Source organism: Microcebus murinus, chromosome 25 (assembly GCF_040939455.1).
Source record: "Microcebus murinus isolate Inina chromosome 25, M.murinus_Inina_mat1.0, whole genome shotgun sequence".
Taxonomy (NCBI): domain Eukaryota; kingdom Metazoa; phylum Chordata; class Mammalia; order Primates; family Cheirogaleidae; genus Microcebus; species Microcebus murinus.
Genome location: NC_134128.1, coordinates 6,052,572 through 6,077,840, shown reverse-complemented (window position 1 = coordinate 6,077,840; position 25,269 = coordinate 6,052,572). Strand labels below are relative to the sequence as shown.

General features: G+C 35.0%; 1 protein-coding gene and 1 long non-coding RNA gene across 2 annotated transcripts in view; both read left to right on the top strand.

Annotated features, from left to right (window-relative positions):
• The window catches only part of GPR158 (G protein-coupled receptor 158), a 349,181-nt gene that overhangs the window by 104,131 nt on the left and 219,781 nt on the right, over window positions 1-25,269 (top strand). The gene's annotated exons all lie outside the window — the stretch shown is intronic.
• On the top strand, window positions 1,315-5,207 carry LOC142864340 (uncharacterized). The gene is made up of 2 exons (XR_012914868.1): window positions 1,315-3,545; window positions 3,885-5,207. It is a non-coding gene; the product is annotated as an uncharacterized LOC142864340 (long non-coding RNA).

The following is a 25,269-nucleotide window of genomic DNA, read 5'->3' as shown; positions in this document are numbered from 1 at the left end:
GTAGCACCTATGTATCCACTTAGGTGCTACTCAGTTAATACCAGTTTGCTGGAGAATATATCTGGTGCTTGTTTTTCCATTCTTGGGATACTTCACTTAGTAGTATGGGTTCCAGCTCTAACCAGGAAAATATAAGGTGTGCTATATCACCATTGTTTCTTAGAGCTGAATAGTACTCCATGGTGTACATATACCACATTTTATTAATCCATTCTTTGATTGATGGGCACTTGGGCTGTTTCCACAGCCTTGCAATTATGAATTGTGCTGCTATAAACATTCGAGTGCAGGTGTCTTTTTTGTAGAAGGCTAAAACAGGACCCACACCTTTCACCTCTCACAAAAACCAACTCACGCTGGATAACAGACTTAAACCTAAGATATGAAACTATTAGAACTCTAGAGGAAAAAGTTGGAAACACTCTCCTAGACATCGGCCTGGGCAAAGAGTTTATGAAGAAGTCCCCAAAGGCAATCACAGCAGCAACAAAAATAAATAAATGGGACATGATCAAACTACAAAGCTTCTGCACAGCCAAAGAAATAGTCATGAAAGTAAACAGACAACCTACAGAATGGGAGAAAATTTTTGCATCCTATGCATCCGATAAGGGACTGATAACTAGAATATACTTAGAACTCACGAAAATTAGGAAGAAAAAATCAAATAACCCCATTAAAAAGTGGGCAAAGGACTTGAACAGAAATTTTTCTAAAGAAGACAGAAGAATGGCCAACAAACATATGAAGAAATGCTCAACATCTCTAATCATCAGGGAAATGCAAATCAAAACCACAATGAGATATCACTTAACCCCAGTGAGAATGGCCTTTATCAAAAAATCTCCAAACAATAAATGCTGGCGTGGTTGCGGAGAGAGAGGAACACTCCTACACTGCTGGTGGGACTGCAAACTAGTTCAACCTCTGTGGAAAGCAATATGGAGATACCTTAAAGCGATACAAGTGAATCTACCATTTGATCCAGCAATCCCATTGCTGGGCATCTACCCAAATGATCCAGTGACACTCTGCAGTAAGTTTTGAAATCAGAGTGTTAATCCTACAATTTTGTTCTTTCTTTTCAAGATTGTTTTGGATATTTGGGTTCTCTTCTGATTCCATATGAATTTTAGAATGGATTCTTAATTTTTTGTTTGTTTTTCTCTACCCTCACCCACACCCCACCTCCCCTCCCAGCCCCCTCCCACCTCTCTACCCCTCACCACCTACTCCCCATCCGCCATAAGAGGTAACTGTATTCCCTTGTGGAGATCCTTTTGGCCTCACTATGTAGCTGAGGAACTAAGAGGAACTAAGACAGAGGAACTCCTTTGCATTTTTTTAATTTATGCAAAAAACATTGTGGTGATTTCAATAGGGATTGCATTGGATCTATAGATCTCTTTGGGAAATATTGACATTTTAACAATATAAAGTCTTCCAATCCATGAATATGGTGTATTTTTTCATTTCTTTATGTATTCTTTAATTTCTTTCTGCAATGTCTTGTGGTTTTCATTATATTTCTTTTAATTTTTAAGAGTACTTTATTTATTACATGTATTATAATAGTATTTTATCTGTGAAAAATGTTACAAGTCTTTTCTTCCAGTGAGATATATATCTTTCAGCTTTGCTTATTATATTTTTTTGGACATATTTACTTTTTGAAGTGAAATTTATCATTTTTTCTTTCTTCTAGATTTTGAGTCATGGTTAGAAATCCTTTCCTACAACCAGTTTATGTTAGACTTTACCAATATATTTTTCTAGAACTTGTATGGTTTTCTTTTTCTTTTTGAGACAGGGTCTTGCTCTCTTACCCAGGTTAGAGTGCAGTGACATCATCATAGCTCACTACAACCCGAAACTCCTAGGCTCAAAGCAGTCCTCCTGCCTCAGCCTCCCAAGTGGCTAGGACTACAGGTACATGCCATCATGCTTGGCTAATTTTAAAAAATTCTGTAGAGACAGGGTCTCACTATTTTGTCAGGCTGGTCTTGAACTCCTGGCCTCAAGCAATCCCCCTGCCTCAGCCTCCCAAAGTGCTAGGATTAGGAGCATGAGCCACCGAACCCAGCCCATTTTTTGATACACTTGGAATTCTGTATGTCCTGAGGTATGGATCTGATTTTATCTTTCCCCAAATATCTATCCATTAGTCCCAGCACCATTTATTAATATGTTTATTCTTTTAGCCCCAGTAATCTGAAAGGTAACCTTTATCTTTTACTAAAATTTTACATTGGGTTTATTTCTATTCTGTTTCACAGTCTATCTATCTAGTCATGCATTAGTACCACACTAGGTGAATTATATAAATTTTTAAAATTTTAATATTTGGGCTAGTTCCCTACTAGTTTCTCTTCTAAGTTTTTCTTAATTTAGTTTGAAAGTTTATTTTTCCAAATGAACTTTTGTAGCTCCATATAAAATATTTTGGTAGTTTTTTTGGAATAGTATTAAATTTATAAATTAACTTATGTCAAAATGACATGTTTACAATGTTGAACTTTCCTATTAAAGAACAGGGGACAGCTTCTCAATTATTCAAGACTATTTTTGTATCTCTCAGGTGTTTTAAAATTTTTGTCACATAGGCTTTGCATTTTTGTCATTTATTTGAAATATTTTATTTTCTATTATAAATGCTTTTATTTTACTATTATATTCAGTCTACCATGTTATTGCTTGCATATATGAAAGCTATTGATTTCTGGCTATGAAGGTCTGTTGATTCTGTGTTTTGAGACTTTAGTTAATTCTTTTATTGCTTTAATTTGTTTAATCATTGATGCGCTGTGATTTTTTAGGAACTCTGCAAATAGATATAGTTCTTCTTTTTCCATTCAATGCTCTCATTTAGCAGTTTTCAAACATTTTACTCTCAAGACCCGCTTTACACTCTTAAATATTTTTGAGTGACCCTAAGACTTCTTAGTAATGTGAGTTATTTACCTTATCAGAAATCAAGACTCAGAAAATTACAAATGCTTATTAATTCATTTAAAAATAACAATGGTAGTTCATGGCATATTAGCACAGATTTTTAAAAATTTTTATTTCAAGAAATATGAGAGTACAGACAGTTTGGTTGCATTTTATATCTTTGCCTTTTATACCTTTGCCGGTTGCCCGGGCTAGGGTGTCGTGGTGTCAGCCTAGCTCACAGCAGCTTCAAACTCCTGGGCTCAAGTGATCCTTCTGCCTCAGCCTCCCTAGTAGCTGGGACTACAGGCATGCGCCACCATGTTCGGCTAATTTTTTCTATGTATTTTTAGTTGGCCAATTAATTTCTTTCTATTTTTAGTAGTGATGGGGTCTCACTCTTGCTCAGGCTGGTCTCAAACTTCTGACCTTGAGCGATGCTCCTGCCTTGGCCTCCTAGAGAGCTAGGATTACAGGTGTGAGCCACCATGCCTGGCCAGCACAGATTTTTAAAAATAAAATAGCTATCTTTTATAAAATATTAAAAGCTAGTGATAAGATTAATGTTGTGCATTTTTACAAATAGCTTTGACATCTGGCTTAAAAGAAGACAGGTAGGCCGGGTGTGGTGGCTCACGCCTGTAATCCTAGCACTCTGGGAGGCAGAGGCGGGCGGATTGCTCGAGGTCAGGAGTTCGAAACCAGCCTGAGCAAGAGCGAGACCCCGTCTCTACTATAAATAGAAAGAAATTAATTGGCCAACTAATATATATAGAAAAAATTAGCTGGGCATGGTGGTGCATGCCTGTAGTCCCAGCTACTTGGGAGGCTGAGGCAGAAGGATTGCTTGAGCCAGGAGTTTGAGGTTGCTGTGAGCTAGGCTGACGCCACGGCACTCACTCTAGCCTGGGTAACAAAGCGAGACTCTGTCTCAAAAAAAAAAAAGAAGACAGGTAGATACTTATATCCATTTCTGAATTCAAATCTGTTACAATATTTATTTTGATTAAACTATATGAGGATTATCTGACCTTGCACAGATATGAAGTTGGAAAACAAATGGATATTTTAGTAACATTTCAGAGAATTATGGATATTTTCATTTATACTCCAAAATTTGATGTGGTAATTTCTTAAATGTTATTTTCAATGTGGAATCTGAGAACATTTCATTGTACTTGTTGGACTATATTACTTTAAACCTATTAGTGTATCTTGCAGTTTGGATGGTTTTCTTTTCTTAACCTATGATGACTTTGCTACAGCATGTATTAGAGAAATTGTTTCATCGAGTTATGTAGATATTTCAAATATTGTTCATTTCTTTGCAAAATGTAAAATATCACATCTGTTAAAATTACCACTGATCTCATCAGAAGTCTTTAATATTGGTAAGCTGTCAAGCTTATGTTGGTAGATACAAGTTTTCCAAAACTTGAATTTTGTCATTGGCAGAAAATCTTGCCAGTTGTTTTCCTTGAAGTGAAGTTTATTTTGTGAATTTTCTAGAAAATGTCTGCCAGATATCCTATCTGAATAACCATAATTTATCTGTCAATTTTTCTTGGAAAGAAAATGATGTTCCATGAAATAAGTGCTAATTCAGCATACAACTAAAACAATTGTACAAGTGATTTTTCTTGAGATAAACATTGTAATTTGGTATGCAGCATAAGTGCTTTTTGCATACTTTCCCTTTCACTGCACTGAATATTAAAAAGAAATGTACTCAATGGCTGATATTTAATAATATTAATAATTTTTACTGCTTGATCAAGGGCTTTCTTAAGTGGAAATGGGTTTTTTTCCTTCTGGTGGCTGACAGTGAAAAATACAATTGCTATTAGCTGTTTGATGCCATTGCTTTGATTCATGCTAAAATGCCAACAGTTTTAATCCCTGTACTCTTAAACCATCAGTACAAGTATCAGTACAATAGAAAAAGCAAGTAATATCTTAGTATTACTGGGGGAAAAGTTTTGACATTATGGACCCCTTAAAAGAGTCTTAGGGATCCTTTGGTTTGTAGACTGCACTTTGAGAACTACTGCACAATAATGGAGGAAATAGATATCCTTACCTTGTTCCAGGTCTTAAGTAAAATGCATCTTTACACTTGTATTTCCTTATTAAATAAAGTGCTAGCGTGAAGGCTGGGTGTATATATTTTATTATGTTTAGAAAGTCTGTGTCATTTCCTGCTTTCTTGAGTGCTTTTAAATCAGAAATAGATGTTAAATTTTGATATTTCCCTATTAAGTAAGATGCTGGCTTTATATATATATATATAATATTTATTACTTTAAACAAGTATATTTCAATTCCTGTTTCCTTGAGTGCTTTTTATTCAGAAATAGATGTGTTAAATTTTGCTAAAGGTGGTTTTTTTGGCCATTTTTGGCATATCATATAATTTTCCCCTTAGATGTTTTATTAGGGTGTGTTATATTAATGGACTCCCTAATAAATTAATATAGTTCTTGGAATAAATTATACTTGGTCATGATGTATAATAAATCTTAATACAGAGTTAGATTCAGTTTGTTAATATTTTATTTTGTAGTTTTGTGCTGATATTGGTGATATTGATCTATAATTTTCTTTTGTTTTCTGTCTTTACTGATTTTGATTTTAATGTTATACTTGCTTTATCAAAATAATTTAGAAAAAAATTGATATTATCCTGAATGGAGCTGGAGCCCATTCTTCTAAGTGAAGTATCAAAAGCATGGAAAAACAAACACCACATGTACTTACCATTAAATTGGTACTAATCGATCAACACATATACACACACTGAAGTAACATTCATTGGGTGTCGGGCAGGTGGAGGGGGAGTAAATTCACACCTAACGGGTGCTGTGTGCACTGTCTGGGAGATGGGCATGCTTGTAGCTGTGACTCTGGCACAGACAATTTGTGCAAAGACAATTTGTGTAACCAAAACATTTGTATCCCTAAAATATTCTGAAATAAATAAATAAACAAAAAAATTTGGAAGGGTTCCTTCATTTTCTGTACTTTGGAATAATTTATGTAACACTGGGTGATCTGGTCTTTCAAGATTTGGTACAATTTTCTAGTGAAACCATTAGGGCCTGGTGCTTTTTAATGGGGCATTTCCTCTACAACTTTTTCTATGAGGTATAAATCAGTATTTTTAAACGTTCTACAATCAATTGGGTAAATTTTATAAACTGCATTTTCCTTGGAAAATATGCATTTCATCCAGGTTTCCAAATTTCTTGACTTAGAGATTTGCATCTGTGCTTCAGTGGTGCTGTTTTATTATCATTTTATGGGTTGTATATTTGCTTTGTCTTTCTCCTTTTTTTAAAACAAGTATTTTTTTACTTTTAAAGAGTAAAAAAATTTTGTTTTGTTAATTAGATCGATGTTTTTCTTTTTACTATTTCGTTGATTTTGTGCTTACCTTTATTATTTTCTTCACTTCGTTTCTCCTGCTTTACTTTGTTGTTGTTGTTGTTGTTGTTTTAGCTTGTGACTAGCTTCTATAGCACATTTATTTCATTCTTTTGTTTTTATTAACAAAAGTGTTTAAGACTATAAATTTTCCTTTGATATATATATGTGTGTGTGTGTGTTTTCTTTTACCCAAGAGCTGTTCAGTAGCAGAGTTTTTTTTACTTACTATTCAGGAGGAAGGGTATTTTGTATGATTTATTTTATTATCAATTTTTAGTTTTTGTGAATTTTTGCCAGAAAGTATTGTTTTTATGAAACTTAGTCATGCTTTCATTGTGACCTAATATATGATAAACTTTTGTGAGTGTTTCATATGCACTTGAGATGAAGGTGTGTTTTCTAACCCACAAATATGAAAAGTTTGATATATAGTTGCATTCACTTTGGATGTTTCAGCCTCTCTCAATCATTTGTTTTAGGTGCATCTTTGATTATTTAGCATGTAGTTGGATCTTATTCGTGAACTAAATTGAAAAGTTTTGTCTTGTAATTAGTTTATTAAGCCTATCCACATTTATCGATATGATTATTATGTTTAATCTCAACATTGCAATTAATTATAATTGATCTAACTATAATATTAATATTAAGCATTAATTAAATCAACATCAACAATTAATAGTATCAATCAAATCATTGATAATTATTAATGTTAATTAGCAATTACATTAATAACTAATAATTAATGATCATAATTGATTATAAAATAGTTAATAATTAATATAATAATGTGTATTATTATATATGTGTATTATGTTTTATTTGGTGGGTTTCCCTCTATGATTTGTTTACTTCGTTCTTTGATTTATAAAATTTCCTGTGGTATCAGGAAGGTTTGATTTCTATTCTAGTGGTTACCTTTGTACTTGAAATACCTGTTGAAATGCATTTAGACACTTATGAAAGAATTATTTAACTCTTTGCTATCTAATTTGTCAGTTTTTAGTTGTATGCTTTGACCTATTGTTTGTAGATTGCTCAGTAAGGGCTCCTGTGGACTTTATTCCATGAGTTCTTCCATGTTTAAAACTGTTATTCTATAGACTTGATACTTGAAGGACAGCTGAGCTGGATATAAATACTGTATTTCATATTTTCTTTGCTGGAGCTCTTGAAAATGCTGTTTTGTTGTTGCCTTGCTTAGTATGTTGCTTTTGAGAAATTGAAGTCAGTCTAATTTTCTTGCTCTTGTAAATTATTGGATCTTTCTCCTTAAGGCCCTAAAGATTTTTCTTTATTTTCAAAGTCTAATAGTTCCAACAGAATATGTCTCAGAGTTTGATCATTGAAGATCAGTTTTCCCAGGTGGGCTCTTTCTATCTGGAGATTAAAACAGACCTTCTAAACTTTCTCAGTTCATGATGCCTACAGAGTCTCAGAAATATTTTCATGGAGCTCTTAGGCCAAAAGTAATATATAACAGCTCTATTTAAGTAGTTTCATCCAAATACCTAAATAAATATTTATGTCCTAACAACTTGGTGACAATTTGAAAATAGTTGAAAGAAAAACCCAGTGTTTTTGTTTGTAATCCAAATCACCTAATATTGGGATGTGTGGGCCTCAATTTCTCAAACCTTAGAATCAAATTGGACACTGCCTGTGTCACATTGATTTTCATGTTGTGCTTGCTTTTATTTTATCACAACTATTGACAATTTAACTTTACAAACATTTGATGTTATGAAAAGAAATGTAGTGCTATCTAATGTATAATCTGTGAAATATTTTGAACTGGTTGTGTGATTCTTAGCAGATGTCAAATATTATGTTTTTCTCATATTATTCCTTTGAGTTCGGTCAGCATGCAGTTTGGGAACCATTAGATCAAGAATTTTTATTTCTGGAAAGTTCTTTTGGTATATAATTTTATATATTAGTACTTTCCCACTGTTTTCTTTCTTTAAAGACTCCAATTATAATAATACAAAAAATTATACATATATTCTTTGCCTATTTTAACTGCTTTCTTTCTGACTTTTAAAATGTCTTTCATTTTTTTCACAGACCTTATACATTTTATTCAAATATATTCTTTGGGTATTTTGTAATGTAATCTTCATTTCTGATATGATTTTTGTTTTTTTCTTCTATTTCTAGCCTGAGTTAAAAAATTATGAGTTTCATCATTCTACTCCTTCTTGATTATTTTTTCTTAGTTTTAGCATTTCTGGCTCATTTATTTAATATTCTCCCAAAATATTAAGGATATTAAGGTATTAAAGATATTTAATCCAGTTTGGAGTATTGTGGTATAGTGTTCTTTTGCTTTATGTTTAGGTTTCTATCAGATGAATTATTTTGATTATCAAATTATGTTTTCTTCTTAAAGTAGTTTTGATCATGCCTCTACTTTGGTATGAGTTGTGAGATTTCTAGTTCAAGAGCCATCCACTTTTGTCAGTGAAGTGAAATAGAGTTTATTTTAGGGATGGCTTCTTTGGAGAGTAGTGAGGGGAGAGATTATGCATTTTTCAACATTTAAAAGTTTTTGTGTCTTGTAGCATCTTTAATTTACCCATTTCATTTTCTTTCTTTATGTGTGATTTCCAATCAGTGCCTTTCACTTTTTCTCTTCTTTCTCTTAAAAAAGCACAACCTTTTTTAAGACTGCTTTTTGGAGTTCCTTGTGCACATTTAAGTCCTCTTCCTATAATTAACACTTTGATCTATTAGGACTTCTTTCCATAGTAGACACACTTACTGTAGACTGTTTCTTTCGAGGGTAACTGGATGTAGTCATAGACCCTGCATTCTATTCTTTTCTCTTCTGTACAGTTTTTTCTAGCCCCTGACTTCTTGTCTGTAAAGGCTTAGGGCAGAGTATTAAGAAACAGTTTCACTGGAAAATGGTGTTTGTTTTTTTTCTACATAGAGCTACTTTGTAGTGTTCTCTGTCTTATAGTTGTACTGCAAATGTGTTTTGTATGGCTTCATTTATTCTTACTGTTTACGTAGTTTTTAAGGATGTTTTGCAATAGTTTTATTCATATGATCACCATTATCTTAGGTGTACTCACTGTATTTTATTAAAAATGAAACTCTGACATCTTATGTCTCTGCTTTAAATCCAAACCTCAGTCAGGTACAATAACTATGTAGAAGTGGCTATGTTTAATACAGTAAAGAATTATTCTCTGTGGAACACGGGATATTGTGTATCCTGTCTTTAAAAAGTTCTAAAGTCTCAGCTGATAAAACAATACAATTCTCTGGGTTTTCAGGTACATTAAGGCTTCTACACAATTTGCCATCCATAGACTGAAAGTTTAGTTCTGAATTATTTAGTATGATATGGAAGACTTTTTTCTATTAACAATTGGCACCCTAGACTTCTTGCTCCAAGGGAACCAAACTGCACATAGTTCTCTATATGCACCAGAGTCTTTCAGTTTATTTCTTTCATGGAATGACCTTTGCTTTCCTCGTTTTCTTAGTTAATTTGCTCATTTTTCAAGACTCTTCTCAGGTATCTACCAGAGTTCTTTCCCGACTGACTTCTAATCCAGAGTAGATACTTCCCAGTGTCCATCCTTAGAATCCTGTGAACACCTCCATCATCACACTTGTCACAGTATATTGACATTTACTGTGTACATGATGACCTGACTCACTAGACTGACCATTTTGAGGGCAGGAGCCATGGCTTACTATTTCTTTTATTCCCAGAAAGTAATACAATGCCTTGTACATGATTGGTGGTCAATAAGGATTCATTGAACCGAATACTTAAACAGAATATAGTAAAGTCTCAGAAGTTTAAAGAGAATCTCTCAGATTTGATACCCAGGGGTTTCTAGAATGAAACCTAATGTCAGCAGGTAAAGTTCTGAGAATAATTTAAAAGCCATGGCATACTTTTCTATATTAGTTAATGAGAAACCTTATTTGCTGCCAAATGGGTCAGTTTTGACTGAAACAAAAAAGAACATTACAATTAAATAAATAGTTTCTGATTGAGAATTTTATTTCTAAGGTAATCAGAATGATAATGCCATCTTCATGCAAAAAAGCACCAAGAACCCTTAATTACAGTATACTTACCATTAGTAGCCCATGCTCTGTATTTATTAGTCTGTTTATTTACAGTATGGATGGTGATAATTGATCTTGCTAAAACCCAAAGAACAACTGGCCTGATTTTCTGTGTATTGTAGCAAAAAAAAAAAAAAAAAAAAAAAGGCATTCAGAAATCCAGCCAGAACCCCCTGCCTTATTGTGATAGGGGATTTACTACTTTTGTGGGGGGAAAGATATGCTTAACTTGAATTTTGGCATTGTTCATCCAAATATGTTGTTCTTTTTGCCTCTATTAAATCGTGCTTTGACAGTTGAGACAGAACCACCATAATCCAACCTCTTTAAGTCATACTGTTTTATAAACATATTTCTTTTCCTTTTTCTCTTTTTTTGTTTTTCCGACAGCATCTTGCTCTGTTACCCAGGGTGGAGTACAGTAGTGCTCATTTAGCTCACTGCAGCCTAATGTCCAGGGCTCACGTGATTCTCCCCCCTCAGCCTCCTGAGTAGGTGGGTCTACAAGCAGGTGCCACCACACCCAGCTAATTTTTTATTATTTTTTGTAGAGACGGGTTCGCAAACCAGCTCAGGTTGGTCTCAAACTCCTGGCCTCAAGTGATCCTCCTGCCTTGGCCTTCCAAAGTGCTGGGATTACAAGTGTGAACCAGTACACCTGGCTTAAACATATTTCTGAAGTACAATTTATCATGGCACAGCACAGCTGTCTTTAAGCATGGTATACAGCGTTACTGAGGTGTCTTTATATATCCTATAGACCCTTTTTTCTCATAGTTGAGCCACGTAGTACATCTTACCATTTACACACTGCACTTGTGATTGTCCTCATTCTTCTACTTCTCTGTAATCCTTAATAGTGAACTTTCTGTTGTCTATTTATGTCTGGTGCTTCTTGTGACTCAGAACAAACTAGAATTAGAATTTTATTTATCTATTTATTTTTTTTCCCCAAATTTTGTGGGTACAAATATTGTTAGGGTTACATATCTTGCCCCTGCCCTCCTCCCCACCCAGCTCTGCCAGAGCTTCAAGTGTGTCCAGTCTTCAAGTGGTGTGACCTGCACCCACCATGAGAGTGCATACCTTTCCCCATCTCCCCCCTTCCACCTGTTCACCTCCCATTAACAAAATTTTTTTTTTAAAAACATTTTGGTTACAATGTGTTTCTTTGCCTCTCCCTAAAAAGGGATAGAGGTAATCCTTTCCCCCCTACAATGCTCATTACATCCTTAAGATGTGGGTCTCCTCCCCTCAGATCCCTGTTGAACACTACAATTATTTGAACATCATAGTTTTAGGCTGTCAGTACCAATTTGATGGCGAGTAGATGTGGAGCCCATTTTCCAGGTCTTGTGTCGTCTCGCTTTGTATTACAGGCTTAAGCTTAATCCACGATAGCATAAATGGTGCTAGTTCACTATCGTTTCTTAGGATTGAGTAATATTCCATTGTGAGTATAAACCACATTTTAGTTATCCATTCATGAATTGACAGGCACTTGGGTAGTTTCCATGTCCTTGCAATAGTGAATTGTGCTGCTATAAACATTCGGGTGCAGATGTCTTTATAATAGAGTGACTTGTGTTCTTTTGGATAGATGCCCAACAATGCTATTGCTGGGTCAAATGGCATTTCTATTTTTAGTTGTTTGAGGAATCTCCAAATTCTTTTCCACAAAGGTTGCACTAATTTGCATTGATAAAGGACTAATAACAAGAATCTATCTAGAACTTAAAAGAATAAACAAGAAAAAATCAAACAACCCCATCAAGAAATGGGCAATGGAAATGAACAGAAACTTCTCCAAAGAAGACAGAATAATGGCATGCAAACATATAAAAAAATGTTCAACATCTCTAATCATTAGAGAAATGCAAATCAAAACCACAATGAGATACCACCTAACCCCAGTGAGAATGGCCTGTATCAAGAAATCCCAAAACAACAAATGCTGGTGAGGATGCGGAGAGACAGGAACACTCTCACACTGCTGGTGGGACTGCAAATTAGAATTTTTTTTTAATGTTTCATCTTATTCATTAAAGAGTACAGGCACATACAGACTGTGATCATGAAAAGAGAGAAGCTACCTGGACCACCTCTGAGTCCGGTCTGCACACTACTCTGGTGTTTCAGCCAGCTGAGCTGTTCACTTGTTAAAAATGGCATCTGAAATCACATTGAGACGGCCTTTCTGGTGGCCTAGTAGTTTTGACAATTGCTATGCCCAGTATAGAGATACCTTTAAGGAGCTTTTTGTTTATAAATTGATGGCTTGCTATAGGATACTTAGTGTGTGGGTATAGTGTTAACAGTCAGAAATTGTTAAGTCACAAAATTCTGCTGTTTTCATCTGTACATGAATATTCCCATTTTCCACTGATTTCCAATATCGAAATGTCATTTTGGTGTTACTCCTAGAATAGATTAGCATTATGGAGTGGAATTAAGATAATAGTCTTAAAAATATTGTTATGCTAGCAGGATTTTAAATTTTAATCAACTAACCTGATCTGTAGAAAATTTAAGTTAATATTGTTTTCTAGATCATAGGTGGAAGTAAGTGAATTTTATCTAATTTTCCTTTAATGTATCTACCTTGGGAGAAAATTATGAATTTACATGTATAATTTTCACAGTGGCATCTATCTGTAACATACAAATAAGTGGATTCCTAAAAAGTTTGCATAGCACGAAGTGATAGAAAGTTCTCTGGACAGTCTACATACACTTATTTTTAATCCTCGCTTGCTACTAATGAACTGTTTGAACCTGATCAGAGCACTTAATCTCTCTAGGTCTCAGTTTCCTCACTGTAAAATGAGAAAGTTATTCATAACAGACAATCTCTGAACAATAGGTAATCTCCTGTTCTGTGAATCAGACACACAATTAAGAGTATGAAACTGGATACTACTGAGTTGAACATTTTTGTCAGGAAGCTGAACATTACAATAGGAAAGCATCTCCATATATATTGGGATTTTATTTCCAGAGAATTGTAATACTTAATATAACATTTACATTTGAGGATCTCAGCTGAAAAAAGTAATGTCTCTTTGAGTAAACACAAAGACTTCTGCTAGTTTTAGTTTCAGTGTATCTATATAAAAGGAATTAAGGGAGGGAAACTCTTTGGAATGGTATTTATGGAATTTTTCTTGGAGCTTTGTTTATACAGAAAGCACACTCCTTTTACTTAGATTTTTTTGTATAATTTTGATAATTTGGAAAGGAGAAAGGAATGATTAGAGCCACCATGGACCTGTCACAAAGAACCTTTTTAATAAGAAATACTTGTATACTCTTTGGCTATCTTTTTCCCCCCTTGATCCTGCCTAGAATTGAGCTGTAGATAAGTGCCTCCAAAGCAAGATAGGCCTTATAGACCTCTGAAACTTTACAGTAAGGAGGATTTAGTGTGTGTATGTGTATGCATGTTTGAAACTTATTCTTTATCTTACATATTTTTTATACTAGCATTTCATATTTTGATTTTACTTGTGATGAGGTATATTTATAAAAACTTTGTATTTATAAAAGAGAGGGGTTAAATGTTAGAGTGAAATAACTTTTTCAATTTATTTTAGATCTTCATAATTTTGATGCAAAAGCATGTAGCAATGTTAATTTATTTATATCACTCTTTGAATGCTTAGGAATGGAATGAGTAGACAGACCATTCAGACTGGGCTAAATTCTGCAGGTCTTACTCTTACTTATTTATTAGCAAGTGGTTACTAATTACACTTACTTATTAGCAAGTGGTTACTAATCTAGCACGGTCTTCTTCATTCCTGTTTCATACAAACACACTATTTCAATTGCTAGGACTTCCATTAGAAGATGAGAGAGTGATAATGTTTAAATCATATTTTTCTTTCACTCTGTAAAATAAGGACTACAAAATAACTGAAATATTTTTTTATTTTTTTTCTGAAATATTTTTAATAGATCTTTCAATAGAGTCTTAAAATTTGACTATACTCAGACCATTTAATAGCTATAAACTCATTAGAGATTTCTTAGAAAAACAAAGATACTTGCGGATCTATCCTTAAGGGAATGGTTTTACATCTAAAGATTCCTCTTTAGCTAGGAAAGTCTTAGTGCTTTTTAAAAATTTTACCTGAAATGTTCTGTTTTTATGTATCATCATCTAAAAAGTTGGGAGAATAGTGTTTCTCAATAATTATACAGAACATCCTAAGAGAGCTGTGGGAGAAATGAAAATGGCATATAAACAGTCAAAATTTTCTTTCACAAGATAATCTGAGGGAGAAGAAATAAAGGGATAAAAGTTTGCTCTATCATGGTTGACAAGAAACTTGCAGTTTATCTTGGATTTAGAAGCATCACCTATGAGCACCAGGTTGTGACATGATTATTTATCCATTACTACATTCTAGATCCACCCCAGTCTTAGATATTTATTTTCTAAACCAGAGGTTTTTATATTTTTCGTAATGAGACATGATTCCTATTCTCTGCATTTATGTTAATTATGAGTAGGTCTGACAGAAGGGTATTTCATTGTAGAAATGTGGCACAGTTTAGTTATCCATTCAGCTGTTGATGAACATTTGGGTTGTTTTCAGTTATTATTACAAATAAAGTGCTGTCTTTTCATGGAAATACGCTTTAATTTCTCTTAGATAAATACCTAAGAGTGGAATGGCTGGATCTTATGATAGGTGTATGTTTGGCTTTTAAAGATGTTGTCAAGCTATTTCGCAAAGTGGTTGCACCACTTTGCACTCCTAATAGCAGTATATATGAGAGGTCCAGTTCCTGCAGATCCTTAGCAGTAATATTTTAAATTTTAAACATTCTAAAAAATATTTAATGGTATCCCATTGTAGTTTTAATTTACCTTTCCATAATTACTAATGATGTTGAGAATCTTTCACTGTACTTATTTGCTGTTCATTTGACTACTTCAGTGAAGTATCGCCTCAATTCTTTTGCGTATTATTTTTAATAAAATTGATGTTTTTTTGCTTATTGTTATGTTTTGAGGGTTCTTTATTCTAGATACAAATCCATATTCAGATATATGATTTGTAAATATTTTCTCCCTGATTTTGGTATATCTTCTCATTTTCTTAAAAATATTTAATTAATTAATTGATTGATTAGTTATTGCCCAGGGTAGAGTGCAGAGGCATCATTATGGCTCGTTGCAAGCTCAAATGCCTGGGCTCAAGCCATCCTCCTGCCTCAGCCTCCCGACTGCAGGCATGCACCACCATGCCCAGCTAATTAACAAGGTTTTGAATAGCATAACATGTTTAGGAAAGTTATGTCCTCCTAATGAATTGATTTCTTTATCATTGTGAAATGACATATTTTTCACTGCTAATAGTGTTTGCTTTGGAAACTAATTTGTCTGATATATTGTAGGTCATTAAATATGAAATGTCTGCTTTCAAATCCTAAGTGTAGTTTATTATATCTCAAAGGAGAAGCAGTACAATTAATCAAAGTATGCACCTAAATTATTGACACAGTTTTGCCATCTCAACGGTAGCTTGTTTATGCCAGCAGTGAAGAAGCCTGGAGACCAAGTGGTCATGAAATTGCAAAAGACCTTTTGCACAGCTTGTTGAAAGCTGAATATTTTTCCTTGCAAGTAGTAGTCCAAAGCCTGGAAGAAGTGGTAGTCAGTTGGTGCAAGGTCTAATGAATACAGTAGATGACAGACAGTTTCCAAGTCCAGCCGCTATAGTTTGAGCGGCATTGTTTGTGTGATATGTGGTCAAGTATCGTCTTGAAAGAGGATTGGCCTGTCTCTATTGACCAATCTCGGTTGGCTAATCGCAAGCATCCTCATCATTCATTCAATTGGTTGCAGTAGATATCTGCTGTAATCGATTGACCAGGTTTCATGAAGCTGTAGTGGATAATACCAGCACTGGACCACCAAACAGACACCATTACCTTTTCTTGATGAATATTTAGGTTTGGACTGTGTTTTGGTACTTCATCTTTATCCAACCATCGTGACAAATGCTTGTGATTGTCAGACTCCATTTTTCATCACATAAACAATTTGGCATAGAAATACTCACCTTTATGTCATGACAGCAAAGAAAGGCAAGGTTTGAGAGGATTTCTCTTCTGATACTCAGTTAATTCATGCGGAACCCATCTTTCCAGCTTCTTTACCTTGCTGATTTGTTTCAAATGGTACAATATTGTTGGAATGGTAACGTCAAACCTTGCTGCTAATTCGCCCACGGGTTGAGATGGATTTACTTCCACTACAGCTTTCAGCTCCTCATTATCCACCTTGGTTTCAGGTCGCCCACGTGACTCATTTTCAAGATTAAAATCACTAGAATGGAACTTCTCAAACCATTGACATACTGTGCATTCATTAGCCACATGCTTTCCATACTTCATTGATATGTTGAGCTTTCTGTGCTGCATTGGTTCACAACAGAACTCATACTCAAAATAACACAAGTTTTTGACTTGTCTATGGTTTCACAAAAATTGCTTTAAAAAATGTGAAAGATAATCACAAGCTAAACTATGTGTTTAAAAGACTGAAGATGTACTTTCATAAGAAAAACAAAACAAGAAGTGTCAAGGTGAAATGTCAGAGATACCAACTGTCAAACTTAGTAGTTAGGAAATCGGACATTTCATACTTAAAACCTTAGCTACCTCAAGTGGGATGAGGAAGGCTTCTACCTAGGGAGAGGTAGCAGCAGAGACAGGAAAGATGGGTTATACAGAAGAGGATTCATCAGGTAACTAAATTAAGGATAACAGGAGCCAGGTTTCTCACTGTCTGAGAAGGATGTACAAATTTGGAAAGAAAGAAAACCGGAAGAAGCCTGTGATATCACATGAGAATTATAAATACCAGTGAGAATTCATGATTCTAGTAGATACAGGAATAAATATTGATATAACTGTATATTGGCATATGTTTTTGTGTGTGGAGTATACTTACAAGAGGAGCCTGGAATATCTTGTATCCGAAATCAAGGAATAATGGGATATATCCAAACTTTACAGAATCCAGCTTGCCACTTTCCAAATGTGGCTCAATTTTCCATCAGAATATATAATGGTAATTATGGATTTTAACAAGTTGAATTATATAGGAAAGCAGGAGTTGAATGAGAAATACACTCATTCATATATGTGTACACACACACACACACACACACACACACACACACACACACACACACACACACACAGAGTTGCCCCTCCATATCCATGGTTTCTTCATCTCTGGACCAGATTGTAAGGGACCAACTCTAAGGGACTTGGGCATCCACTGAAGGACAACCATTAATAATATGCGCATGTATGTATAAAAAAAGGTTTTATTTTTGAGGAATGGTATAGTAATGCAGTTTCATAATACTTCCCAACAAAATATTTATTAATTTCAAAGGGGAAAGCCCAAAGACACCACTTAAATTGAGATCATAGTGAATATCATCAGTAATGGGATAGTTTGAACCTGTGTGCCACCTGATAGGATACAATGAGAAGCACATGGCATCACTTCTGTGCTAATCCCTGTCAAATATGCATAAATGGGATATATTCATGAGGAAACATCAAGTAAATCTGAAAATGGTTACATTCCACAAAATAGTCTCTAATTTTCAAAAAAAGATTAAGGCTTATTGTAAGAGTTAAAGGAAGACTGAGAAAATATTATGGACTGAGGGGACCTAAAAGATACAACATGTGTTTCTAAACTGATATTTTTTACTGTGGTGAAAATTATGGGGACAAATGAGGAAACTAACAGGATCTCAGTAGTAGATGGTAACAATCAATATTAAGTTTCTGATTTTCATGGTTGTATTGAAGTTACGTAGAAGAATGTCCTTCTTTGTAGGAGATATACACTAAAATATTTTTTTAAATGATTCAGAATAAAAAAGTTTTGTGCATTGAATTTGTAGGATTTAAGTTTGTGATTAATTCAAAAATTTGTAAGTATTAAAATAAAAAATTTCTGTGAAAAGAGGATCGAAGTTGTCATCTATTCTTATTGAGTTATACTGTTGGCTAAGTTTAACATTATTCTAAGGAGCCAAATGATTTTTTTCTTCATAAAAGTTTTAAGTAGCCCTGAACTGTCTGGGATATTTCTTTTTATTTCTTTTATTTTGGCATCTTATGGGGGTACAGATTTTAAGGTTTCAGTAAATGCCCATTCCCCCCTCCCCCCACAAGTCTGAGTTTCCATCATGACCATCCCCCAGATAGTGCACATCTCACTCATTATGTATATATATACCCACCCCCCTACCCCCTCCCACCTGCCCAATACCCTATTACTGTAGTACCTATGTGTCCACTTAGGTGCTGCTCAGTTAATACCAGGTTGCTGGTGAGTATATGTGGTGCTTGTTTTTCCATTCTTGGGATACTTCACTTACTAGTATGGGTTCCAGCTCTAACCAGGAAAATATAAGATGTGCTATATCACCGTTGTTTCTTAGAGCTGAATAGTACTCCATGGTATACATATACCACATTTTATTAATCTATTCTTGGATTTGATGGGCACTTGGGTTGTTTCCACAGCCTTGCAATTATGAATTGTGCTGCTATAAACATTCGAGTGCAGGTGTCTTTTTTGTAGAGTGTCATTGGATCTTTTGGGTAGATGCCCAGCAATGGGATTGCTGGATCAAATGGTAGAATCACTTGTATCGCTTTAAGATATCTCCATATTGCTTTCCACAGAGGTTGAACTAGTTTGCAGTCCCACCAACAGTGTAGGAGTGTTCCTCTCTCTCTGCATCCACGCCAGCATTTATTGTTTGGAGACTTTTTGATAAAGGCCATTCTCACTGGAGTTAAGTGATATCTCATAGTGGTTTTGATTTGCATTTCTCTGATGATTAGAGATGTTGAGCATTTCTTCATATGTTTGTTGGCCATTCTTCTGTCTTCTTTAGAAAAGTTTCTGTTCAAGTCCTTTGCCCACTTTTTAATAGGATTATTTGATTTTTTCTTGCTGATTTTCATGAGTTCTAAGTATATTCTAGTTATCAGCCCCTTATCAGATGCGTAGGATGCAAAAATTTTCTCCCATTCTGTAGGTTGTCTGTTTACTTTCATGACTATTTCTTTGGCTGTGCAGAAGCTTTTTAGTTTGATCATATCCCATTTATTTATTTTTGTTGCTGCTGTGATTGCCTTTGGGGACTTCTTCATAAACTCTTTGCCTAGGCCGATGTCTAGGAGAGTGTTTCCAACATTTTCCTCTAGAATTCTAATAGTTTCATACCTTAGGTTTAAGTCTGTTATCCAGCGTGAGTTGATTTTTGTGAGAGGTGAAAGGTGTGGGTCCTGCTTTAGCCTTCTACAAGTGGCTATCCAGTTTTCCCAGTACCATTTATTGAAAAGGGATTCTTTTCCCCAGCATATGTTTTTGTCTGCTTTGTCAAAGATTAGATGGCTATATGAGGATGGTTTTATATCAGGATTCTCACATCTGTTCCACTGGTCAATATTTCTATTTTTGTGCCAATACCAGATTGATTTAATTACTACAGCTTTGTAGTATAGTTCTATATCTGGCATATTAATGCCTCCCATTTTGTTTTTGTTGCCTAGAATTGCTTTTGATATTCGGGGTCTTCTTTGGTTCCATACGAAGCGTAAAATTATTTTTTCTATATCTGTGAATAATGCTGATGGGTTTTTAATATTAATACTAAACATTAATTATTATAATAATCAAATTATTAATTATTAATTAAATTATTATAATTAAATATTAAATATTAATAATAAACATTAATATTTAATGCTGATGGGTATTACATTGAATCTGTAGATCAGTTTGGGTAGTATAGACATTTTAATGATGTTGAGTCTGCCGATCCACGATATCCATGGTATGGATTTCCATGGGAAATCCATGGTATGGATTTCCATCTGTTTACATCCTCTGCTATTTCCTTCCTCAGTGTTTCATAGTTCTCCCTGTAGAGGTCTTTTACCTCCTTGATTAAATATATTCCTAGGTACTTTACTTTCTTTGTTGCTATTGTGAAGGGAATTGAGTCGTTGATTTGGTTCTCAATTTGATTGTTGTTGGTGTATATGAATGCCTCTGATTTCTGTGTATTGATTTTGTATCCTGAGACTTTACTAAATTCATTGATCAGTTCCAGGAGTTTCTTGGTTGAATCTTTTCAACCAATTTTTTTTGAAATTTTGAAATTTTGTTGAAAATTTTTGCATCTATATTCATTAGGGATATTGGTCTGTAGTTTTCTTTTTTTGTTGCATCCTTTCCTGGTTTTGGTATCAGAGTAATATTCGCTTTGTAAAAGGTGTTGGGGAGGTTTCCATTCTTCTCGATGTTGTGGAATAGTTTCTGCAAGATAGGTACTAGTTCTTCTTTGTAAGTGAGGTAAAATTCGGGTGTGAAACCATCTGGACCGGGACTTGTTTTTTTAGGGAGATTTTTAATTGCTGTTTCTATTTCAGCTGTTGAGATTGGTCTGTTCAGGGAATCTATTTCTTCCTGGTTGAGCCTAGGGAGGCTGTGTGTTTCTAGAAATTTGTCCATTTCCTCCACATTTTCCAGTTTGTGTGCGTAAAGATTTTTGTAGTATTCATAAATTATATCTTGTATCTCTTTGGGATCAGTTGTGATATCTCCTTTTTTGTTCCTGATGGAGCTTATTAGAGATTTCTCTTTTCTGCTTTTCGTTAACTTAGCCAGTGGTGTGTCAATTTTGTTTATTTTTTCAAAGAACCAACTTTTTGTTTTATTAATCTCCTGAATAGCTTCCCTGTTTTCAATTTTGTTTAGTTCTGATTTGATCTTGTTGATTTCACTTCTTCTGCTGGGTTTGGGGTTGGTCTGTTCTTCTTTTTTCCAGCTCTTTGAGTCGTTTCATTAGATTGTCTATTTGTGATCTTTTTGTCTTTTGGTTATAGGCATTTATGGAGATAAACTTTCCTCTCAGAACTGCTTTAGCTGTGTTCCAGAGGATTTGATAACTTGTCTCTCCATTGTCATATTGTTCATAGAATGTTTTTATTTCCATCTTGATTTCTTCATTTATGAAGTAATCATTTAGTAGGAGGTTGTTTAATTTCCACGTTTTTGTGTAGAAATGTGAGTTTCTGTTAGAGTTGATTTCTACTTTTATTCCACTGTGATCTGAGAAGGTACATGGTATGATTTCTATTTTTTTAAATTTCTTGAGATTTACTTTGTGTCCTAGGATATGGTCAAGCTTAGAGAATGTCCCGTGAGCTGATGAGAAGAACGTATATTCAGTGGATTTTGGATAGAATGTCCTGTAAATGTCAGTCAGACCCAATTGTTCCAGAGTTTTGTTTAAGTACATTATTTCTTTATTAACTTTCTGTTTGGAGGATCTGTGTTGTGCCATCAGTGGGGTGTTGAAATCTCTGGTGATTATGGAGTTGCTCTTAATCCATTTGCTTAGATCCAGTAAGGTTTGCTTTATGAAACTGGGTGCAGCTAAGTTGGGTGCATATATATTTAAAATTGTTATCTCTTCTTGTTGAACTGTGCCCTTCACCATTATATAATGACCCTCTTTGTCTTTCACTACTTTTGTTGGTTTAAAAACTAAATCGTCTGAAATTAGAATTGCCACGTCAGGCTTCTTTTGGCTTCCACTTGCCTGGAATAGTGATCTCCACCCTTTTACTTTTAGTCTATATGCATCCTTGCAGGTTAGATGTGTTTCCTGAAGACAGCATATACTTGCGGAGGCAATATGGCGCCTGCCGCGTGGCTCAGTCTCTGCACACGGAGGTGCCCCGTGGGATTTCGGAGCCTGGTGCAGCGTCCACTACTGGCTTACTGCTCGCTGGTGGCGGCCGTCTCTGGGATGGTGTCCACAGGTCTCTCCACCTGCTAGGGAGCCCTCCAGCAGTCCCAGATGCCGGGGAGGGGAAAGGTGACTGATCCACGTACCCTTCCCGCTAGTCTCTGGGCTGCTCTGGCGGTCCCAGCTTCTAGTTCTCCTCCACAACCTCCCGTGGAGTCTCCTGTGGTCTCAGGTACCCCTCCTTCCGACCCTCGTCCGCTGTATGCTCGTCTTCTTGCTTCTTTCTTCTAATTTCTGCTAGAATCTGTCTTTTCTGCAGAGACACTCTGTCTGGCGGTGTTTCTCATCCGCCATCTTGATCCAATCCCCCTGGATATTTCTGATAATGGCCCCCTGGTAGTAAAGAGGAGAGAAAACATCTTGCATTGAAGGAAAATGGAAAGAGAGGAAGTTTGATTTTCTCTGCTTCAAGTAATTGTTATGGCTAGGAATAAAATATTGGCTTCCTCTTTTTCAAACCCAGTCCTGAAAGTATTAATATTTTATAACATAAAATTATATGCAGGTAATTTAACAGTTCTGGTCCTGTATTCCTTGTCTTAGCATGAATGAGTTGAAGTACTTTCCAGCTCTGTGACGGTACATGGTAGTGCCAGCCTTGATCCTGGGTGGAAATGCTATAATCTAGTATATCGTCAACATAAAGAAAACCCCTTTCCAACAAACTGTCTCCTCTGTAACCTGAAATTTCCAGCAGTAGATTTCATTCCATTAGCTTAAGGTAACATTTCTTAAAGTGTCTTTTTAGATTAGTAATAAGTCTTTCCTTTTTTCTTTTTCTTTTTTAGGAATTTTGTTGTCAAATACATTAGAAACCTCTGGGCTAAACAAAGTTAAGCTGATTTCTTTACCCAGTCTTTTCAAAACCTTTAAATGTCAGGATACTTTGTGACTCTATAAGGGAAATATACAATTCATTGTTTTTCAAATTTAGTTGCCCAGGACAACTTTTTCAAGGAACCTTATACAAGTACAGTTTTATGGAAAACATTTTGGGAAAAATTGGGTAAAGACTGAGTGCATTATTAGAGAACAATATAAATGAAACATTGTCACTTGTAAAATATTAACTCGGTATGTTCTATCAGCAAGGATCAGCATCTTGAAAGAATAATCTATGGGCCAGTATGCTTTGATGGGAGTAGTTCTCACAAAAAACTCAGGCATGAATTATGCCAGTACTAGGGAAGACTTAGTAAAACTGGGTTAAGAGTTTGAGCTGCCAGCTAGTAAAAATGTCATATAGAGGAAAAAATCATAGATTGGGAACCACATTGACTTCGGTTATAATCTAGGTTCTTCTGACTTCTCACTGTGTATTGGTCAACTTAATAACCACTCTGAGTCTCAGTTTCCTCATCACCAAAATGGAAATAAAACAATAATGATAATAGCAATAGTTGTAGCAAGTACTTAGGTAGCATTTATAGCCAGGTACTGTTCCAATCACTTAATATATATTAACTCATTTAATACACACACACACACACACACACACACACACACACACACACACATACACAGACACACATATAAATATGAGGTTTTCTTATGTCCATGTCAAATTGTGACTATATAGGATTGTTGTAACAATAAGATCAAATATATAATATGTCTGAGACAGTGCTGGGAATAGACTGAACATTTATTAAATGCTGATCCTCCTACTCCTCATCATCATCTGGGTCCTGGGTACCCAGGATGTAGGCAGTATACAGCTAAAACAGAAGGGAATTTAGTGGCTATAAGAAAAAAGTGGAGGAGCAATAATGATAAATTTTCAAAGCTTTTATAGCTTTCCCTGGAGCTAATTATGGCCATAACTTCCCACTCTTTCTTACCTTTACACCCTTATAATTTTTGTTTCCCTCCTATACCATAATGTCACTTTCAGCAAACAAGTGTTTATTTGTTTAATCAAAAGATCTGTTTTCTTTTGAGTGCCTGCTATGTGTCAGGCACTATTCTACATACCGGTATTGACCTAGTGTACAAAAGAAATAAGAATTCCTGCTCTCAAGGAGCATCCCTTGTAGATACTGCAGCTTCAGTCGCAGACCACCGCAATAAAAAGAATATTGCAGTAGAGCCAGTCATGTGAATTTTTTGGTTTCCCAATGCACATAAAAGTTATGTTTACATCATACTGTAGTCTATTAAACGTGCAATTGCATTGTGTCTATAAAAAGTATATATTAATACCTTAATTTAAAAATACTTTATTGCTAAAAAAATTCTGACAATCACCTGAGCCTTTAGTGAGTTGCAGTCTTTTGCTGGTGGAGGATCTTGCCTGGTGTTGATGGCCGCTGACTGATCAGGGTGTTGGTTGCTGAAGGTTAGGATGTCTGTGGCAGTTTCTTAAAGAAGACAACAGTGAAATTTAACCCATCAACTGACTCTTCCTTTCACTAAAGATTTCTGTATAGCACGCAGTGCTAATTGATAGCATTTTACCCACAGTAAGGCGTCTTTTAGAATTGGAGTCAGTCCTCCCAAACCCTGCTGCTGCTTTATCAACTAAGTTTACATAATATTCTAAATCCTTGGTTGTCATTTTAACAGTATTCACAGAATCTTCACCAGGATAGATTCCATCTCAAGACACCACTTTCTTTGTTCACATAAGAAGCAATTCCTCATCTGTTTAAGCTTTATCATGAGATCATAGCAGTTCAGTCATATCTTTAGGCTCTACTTCTAATTCTAGTTCTCTTAATTTCTACCACATCTGCAGCTATATCCTCCATGGAAGCCTTGAACTTCTCAAAGTCATCATGAGGATTGGAATCAACTTCTTCCAAATTCCTGTTAATGTTGATATTTTGACTCCTCCCATGAATTACAATTGTTCTTAATGGCATCTAGAATGGGGAATCTTTTCCAGAGGTTTTTAATTTACTTTGCCCAGATCTATCAGAGGCATGACTGTCTAAAGCAG